The sequence below is a fragment of the Aythya ferina genome (assembly GCF_964211825.1).
Source record: "Aythya ferina genome assembly, chromosome: Z".
Classification (NCBI taxonomy): Eukaryota; Metazoa; Chordata; class Aves; order Anseriformes; family Anatidae; genus Aythya; species Aythya ferina.
In genome coordinates, this window is record NC_140299.1 from 6827471 (window position 1) to 6835104 (window position 7634).

Genomic DNA, 7634 nt, shown 5'->3' on the forward strand with positions numbered 1-7634 from the left:
GAGCTGACGATTTTGCAACCTCTGTTAGCTGCCTGTAGAATTCCTCATCCGTCTCCTCATCCTGGTTCGGCGGTCTATAGCAGACCCCGACCAGGACACTAGCCTTGTTGTCCCTGCCGATCCTAACCCAAAGGGACTCGACCTTGTCATTCCCAACCTCGAGTTCTACAACCTCGAAAGACTCTCTAATATAGAGAGCCACACCACCACCCCTTCTATGCTGCCTGTCCCTTCTATAGAGCTTATAGCCAGGCATTGCAGCACTCCAGTCATGAGACTGGTCCCACCACGTCTCCGTGATGGCAACCAAGTCGTAGCCTGCCTGCCGCACTATGGCTTCCAGCTCCTCCTGTTTGTTACCCATGCTGCGTGCATTGGGTAATAATGGTCCTGTTCATGACCATTATCTCTTGTCTTGTATCTGGGCACCACTGAAAAGTTCCTGGCTCCATTCTCCTTGCACTCTCTAAGAAAAGACCTGTAAAAGCCCTAAAATTTAAAATAACATATACAATCACAGAATTGTGTATGCTTGCAGGGAGGAGGTTTTCAAATGCAAACTCCCGCTCAGAGCTGATCCAGTCAGAGCAGGTTTCTCAGGCTTGTTCCAGGTGGGTCAAATATGGAGGAATTAACATTTCCCATGAACTGATTATGTTGTTGCCTATGAAGCCCAGGGTGACTGTCATCACTTTTATCCAAGTACATGGATAAACATGGATTACTGGCCATGTTCAACTTGTCAGGACCCTTCAGTCTTTTCTGCAGAGATTATACTGCAGAAAAATTATGTCCAGCTTATATCCAGCTTATATCCAGCTGGACCTCAGCCTGTGCTGTTTTGTGATGTCTGACACAAACCAGGTGAAAAAAAAAGCTTCAGCAATGGACATTTCAATATTTATTTTCTTTTCTCTACTATTTACAATTTGAGAAATTAAAATAGGTACATCTATGGCCCCTATCACAACAGCTTATCTTTTTAGATGTATTATTTTTCCAGTTCCACTATAAAAACTCCAATACTATTCATAATTTATTCTTCTTAAAAATAATTCTTCTTGTACGTGAAAACAACTACATTCAGGAGAGAAAGAGGGAGTTTTACCTATCAAATAAAAAAGACTCTTAAAAAATCTAAAAAACTAAACAAACAAAAAACAAGAAACATCCTTTTCTAGGGGCAAAAGAATTTCACACTGCTCACAGAGATAGAGTTTGTTTTTCTCTTCTACACAAAGAAATATAGATGGGTTTATTTATTTTTTCAGTGTGAAAGATCGCTTGCTACGGTTTTCTTTTTCTACATTATAAGATGGGAAAAAATATCACCTTGGGAAAAAAAAAAAAAAAAAAAAAAGAATAAATAAATAAAATTAATATGACCTTATACTCCATGATCTTCCTCTGTCTGTAGCAAAAAATATATACTAAGAGAGTTTCAAGGTTAAAAAAAATATCAGCTAGAGAGCTTCAGTACCGGAGCTACCGTACGATAGGATTAGGGTTAGTTAGCTGCTCAATATCTAAAGCCAACTGAAAGGTATCTGAGCTATAAAGGTAACTGAAGGTTACTACTGCAAATACACAAAAATAACTTAGCTAATGTGAAAGAATTGCACTATATACATAAGAGTCAGTCTTGTCAGCTATGGATATGAAATTATTTTGGATCTTAATAGAGTGAAAATTAAAACTATTAGGGAAGGGAAGGGAAGGGAAGGGAAGGGAAGGGAAGGGAAGGGAAGGGAAGGGAAGGGAAGGGAAGGGAAGGGAAGGGAAGGGAAGGGAAGGGAAGGGAAGGGAAGGGAAGGGAAGGGAAGGGAAGGGAAGGGAAGGGAAGGGAAGGGAAGGGAAGGGAAGGGAAGGGAAGGGAAGGGAAGGGAAGGGAAGGGAAGGGAAGGGAAGGGAAGGGAAGGGAAGGGAAGGGAAGGGAAGGGAAGGGAAGGGAAGGGAAGGGAAGGGAAGGGAAGGGAAGGGAAGGGAAGGGAAGGGAAGGGAAGGGAAGGGAAGGGAAGGGAAGGGAAGGGAAGGGAAGGGAAGGGAAGGGAAGGGAAGGGAAGGGAAGGGAAGGGAAGGGAAGGGAAGGGAAGGGAAGGGAAGGGAAGGGAAGGGAAGGGAAGGGAAGGGAAGGGAAGGGAAGGGAAGGGAAGGGAAGGGAAGGGAAGGGAAGGGAAGGGAAGGGAAGGGAAGGGAAGGGAAGGGAAGGGAAGGGAAGGGAAGGGAAGGGAAGGGAAGGGAAGGGAAGGGAAGGGAAGGGAAGGGAAGGGAAGGGAAGGGAAGGGAAGGGAAGGGAAGGGAAGGGAAGGGAAGGGAAGGGAAGGGAAGGGAAGGGAAGGGAAGGGAAGGGAAGGGAAGGGAAGGGAAGGGAAGGGAAGGGAAGGGAAGGGAAGGGAAGGGAAGGAAAGGAAAGGAAAGGAAAGGAAAGGAAAGGAAAGGAAAGGAAAGGAAAGGAAAGGAAAGGAAAGGAAAGGAAAGGAAAGGAAAGGAAAGGAAAGGAAAGGAAAGGAAAGGAAAGGAAAGGAAAGGAAAGGAAAGGAAAGGAAAGGAAAGGAAAGGAAAGGAAAGGAAAGAAAGAAGAAAAAAGAAAAAAAAGTTAAATCACTTCTGTGATTTGGAAGCACCTTTCAGAGTGTTTTAGACCACGTCCTGTTATTGCTTGTGATGATATTGCTTTTTTATTGATGATATTGCTTGTGATGAGCAAAAATATGGACTAATATTATTCAGGTATTCAAATACTTCAAAACGGAAAATTCTTTAATCAGCACATTTAACAATTGGATCAGTAGTTAATATTGTTAATCCTACTTGATCTACTATTAAATACTAATATCCTACTATTGCTAATCCTCGGTCACAGTGACCATGAAGTGGTTGAGTTTAGAATTTATGGTGACGGAAGGAAAACTGCCACCAAAACTTCAGCCCTGGATATGGGGAAAGCAGACTTCAGGCTGCTGAGGGAACTAGTCAGCAAGGTCCCCTGCGAAAGTGCTTTTGAAGGCATTGGCGTCCACCAGTGCTAGTCAGTCTTCAAGCACTGCCTCCTAAAAGCACAAGATCAGGCAATTCCAAAATATTGGAAATCCAGCAAGCAGGGCAGAAGGACGGCTTGGCTGACCAGAGATCTTCTACTGGAGCTTAGGCAAAAAAAGAAAGTGTGGCTGCTGGAAGGAGGGTCAGGCGAAGAGGAAGGAATACAGGGATGCTGTTCATGTTTGTAGGCAGAAAATTGGTGTGGCCAAAGCCCAACTAGAGTTGAAGCTGGCCATGTCTCTGGGAGACAATAAAAAAGGGTTTTTTTTAGATATGTTAACAGAAAAAGGAGTACCAAAGAAAACTTAGGTCCGCTACTTGATGGAAAAAGGTCTCCTCAATGACATAGGCAAGGTAGAGATGTTTAATGCTTTATTTGCCTCTGTCTTCAATGCTGATGATGAGCTTCGGGATCCCGGGTGCCCTGAGCTGGAGGACCATGACAGTGGGAATAATAAACTCCCAACCGACCCTGAACATGTGCGGGATTTGCTGCTCCACCTGGATCCATACAAGTCTATGGGTCCGAAGGGTATTCATCCCAGAGTGCTTAAAGAGCTGGCTGATGTAATTGCGGGACCTCTCTCAAGTATTTTTTAATGATCTTGGGCACCTGGAGAGGTCCCAGTAGGCTGGATGCTGGCAAATGTTGTGCCAATTTTCAAGAAGGATAAGAAAGAAGACCCTAGCAATTACAGGTCTGTCAGTCTCACGTCAGTACCTGGTAAAATTAAGGACATAATGATTCTTAAGTTATTGAAGTGCACCTGGGGGACAATGCGGTCATTGGTCCCAGCCAATATGGGTTCATAAGAGGTAGGTCTTGCCTAACAAATTTGATTTCTTTTTATGACCCATTTGACTTCCTTTTATGATCACCTATTTAGCTGACCAAGGGAAACCAGCTGATGTGATCTTTTTGGACTTCAGCAAGGCTTTTGACAGGGTTTCCCATAGGAATCTACTGGACAAAATTTCCAGTGTACAACTTAACAAAAATATCATACGATGGGTGAGAAATTGGCTGACAGGCAAGGCTGAAAGGGTTGTGGTAAACGGGGCCATATCTGGCTGGCAGATGGTCACTAGTGGCCATCTCAAGGCTCCATTTTAGGGCCAGTCCTCAGAAGGGGGAGTGGAGAGGCAGGTGACCTATTCTTCATAAACACCAGTGATAGGACCCATAGGAATGGTGTTAAGCTGAGGCAGGGGAAGTTTAGGCTGGACATCAGGAAGTGGTTTTTCACTGAGAGCATGGTTGCACACTGGAACAGGGGCATAGGCACTGAACTAAGCCTGTCTGAATTTAAAAAGTGATTGGACTGTGCACTTACTCACATAGCCTAAACCTCTGGGCAGACCTGTGTGGTGCCAGGAGTTGGACTTGATGATCCTTATAGGTCCCTTCTAATTTGGGATATTCAACGATTCTATGATTCTACTTTTTCTTCTTTGTTTTAGACAGAGTTTTGACAGTGACAAGTAATATTTCTCTAAACTGCCATGGGGTTAATGGAAAGTTATTGTATTCTATATGTTTTAAAAAATATGGGGAAGTTCTAGTGGCACTGTAATCCAAGGGAGCTTTGAAACTTAATTTCAGTACTTGGTCCTTTAAAAAAACATTAAAGAGTTGAATAATGGAAGAGAGATTATGGTTATTAAATACACAGAGGATACCAAGCAGGGAGGATCTGCAAGCACTTTAGAGGACAGGATTAGACTATAAAATGATCTTGACAAATTGGAGAAACGGTCTGGAAAAATATGATGCAGTTTGAAAAGGACTTATGTATTTAAAAAGAACTAACTGCACAAATATGAGATGAAGAACCAGTGACCAGCAAAATTTCTGAATAAAGCAGATCTGATGCTTTTTGTTAGTAACATTGACTCTACAGTTTCAGATTGAAATAAATAAAAGCAAAGCAAAAAAAAATCTTAGATAATGAAACGTATATGCAAAATGTCACATGCAAGATATTTCTATTCTTCTTATTATTGTCTGTTTTACACCTGAAGTACAACAGCCGGTTTGAGGTCCCACATTTGATGAAGGTAAAAATGAAAGAAATGTATGGATCATTTTCCAAAAGAGTAAAAAGTAAGGAGACTTTCCAAATGCCTAGAAAATATGATCTGAGAAGGAAAAAAAAAAAAAAAAAAAAAAAAAAAAACAAACAAACAAACAAAAAAAACCTTGTTTATTATATCAAGAAAGTGAAGAAACACACTTTGAATATATAAAGGAAAAGTTGCAAAGGGAAAATCCGCTTTCTGTGTTTTTCTGTGTTTGGTACAAGCAACATAATGCACCATGATGGATATTACTCAGAAGTTAGAAGAGCCATTGTAATGACACAAACATAAAAATTCTTAACTAGATTTCACAGAGAAATTGGGGATTTCTCTCAGTTCAAGTTTGTAAGTGCTAAGCTAAACAAATAACTTTCAGGAAAAACACTGCAGTGGTTGATCCTGTTTTCTAAAAGAGGGAAAGACTATCTGCCCCTCTGAGGATCCTTTTAAGCACTACCGTCAATTAGTTCAATATTTAATAAATAACTAGTATCAATTAGTTCAATAACTAATAAAAGAATACACAAGAGCAGAAAAATGGTACCAAAATGATTTTCTCAGAGTGAGAAGTATTGGTTCTTAAATTAACTTTATAATTTGCTACAATTTATGATCAACAAAAAAATGAGAACATAACATTTGAAAGTCTACTCCTAGGAAAGCACTTTGTTCCCATTAGATGGAGAGAATTAAAGGAGCTCTTGATTCTCTTCTACAAAATGTCTTTCAGGTGCAATGGCAACCTCACTAGCAAACAGATTTTCTTTTATTTCCTGTAGCAGCATCACTGCAGAAAATACATGGTTTGCTCAACTTTTGCAAGTTTTTGCGAGTTTTGAAGACCTACGTATGTAAGGACTTTGTAAGCAGTGATGGTTTTGTTTGTCCATTTCTTCATGAAGAGATTGGGGGGGGGAGGGGAGGAGCACAGTGAAACAGGTAAATGGATTTGTGATGTTCATAAAGAGAAAAGGACACAAAGTGTGGTGAGACCAGTCTCATGACTGGAGTGCTGCAATGCCTGGCTATAAGCTCTATAGAAGGGACAGGCAGCATAGAAGGGGTGGTGGTGTGGCTCTCTATATTAGAGAGTCTTTCGAGGTTGTAGAACTCGAGGTTGGGAATGACAAGGTCGAGTCCCTTTGGGTTAGGATCGGCAGGGACAACAAGGCTAGTGTCCTGGTCGGGGTCTGCTATAGACCGCCGAACCAGGATGAGGAGACGGATGAGGAATTCTACAGGCAGCTAACAGAGGTTGCAAAATCGTCAGCTCTTGTACTCGTGGGGGACTTCAACTTCCCTGACATATCCTGGAAGCACAACACAGCCCTGAGAAAGCAGTCTAGGAGGTTTCTGGAGAGCGTGGAAGATAGCTTCCTGATGCAGCTGGTTAGTGAACCTAGCAGGGGTGGTGCCCCGCTAGACCTTCTCTTCACAAACAGAGAAGGACTGGTGGAGGACGTGATTGTCGGGAGCTGTCTTGGGCAGAGTGACCACGCAATGGTGGAGTTCACTATTCTTGGTGAGGCCAGGAAGGGGACCAGTAAAACCGCTGTATTGGACTTTCGGAGGGCTGACTTTGAGCTGCTCAGGACACTGGTTGGTGGAGTCCCTTGGGAGGCGGTTCTGAAGGGCAGAGGAGTCCAGGAAGGCTGGGCGCTCTTCAAGAAGGAAATCTTAATGGCGCAGGAACGGTCTGTCCCCACGTGCCCAAAGACGAGCTGGCGGGGAAGAAGACCGGCCTGGCTCAACAGAGAATTGTGGCTTGATCTTAGGAGGAAAAAGAGGGTTTATAAGCTTTGGAAAAGTGGGCAGGCCACTAAGGAGGACTTTAAAGAAGTAGCGAGGCTGTGCAGGGACAAAATTAGGAAGGCCAAAGCTCATCTGGAGCTCAATCTGGCTACTGCCGTTAAAGATAACAAAAAACGTTTCTATAAATATATCAACACAAAAAGGAGGACTAAGGAGAATCTCCATCCTTTACTGGATACGGGGGGAAACTTAGTTACAAGAGATGAGGAAAAGGCGGAGGTGCTCAATGCCTTCTTTGCCTCAGTCTTTAGTGGCAATACCAGTTGTTCTCTGGATACTCAGTACCCTGAGCTGGTGGAAGGGGATGGGGAGCAGGATGTGGCCCTCATTATCCATGAAGAACTGGTTGGTGACCTGCTACGGCACTTAGATGTGCACAAGTCGATGGGGCCAGATGGGATCCACCCAAGGGTACTGAGGGAACTGGCAGAGGAGCTGGCCAAGCCACTATCCGTCATTTATCAGCAGTCCTGGCGATCGGGGGAGGTCCCAATCGACTGGCGGCTAGCAAACGTGACGCCCATCTATAAGAAGGGCCGGAGGGCAGACCCGGGAAACTACAGGCCTGTCAGTTTGACCTCAGTGCTGGGGAAGCTCATGGAGCAGATCCTCCTGAGAGTCATCACGCAGCACTTGCAGGGCAAGCAGGCGATCAGGCCCAGTCAGCATGGCTTTATGAAAGGCAGGTCATGTCTGACGAACCT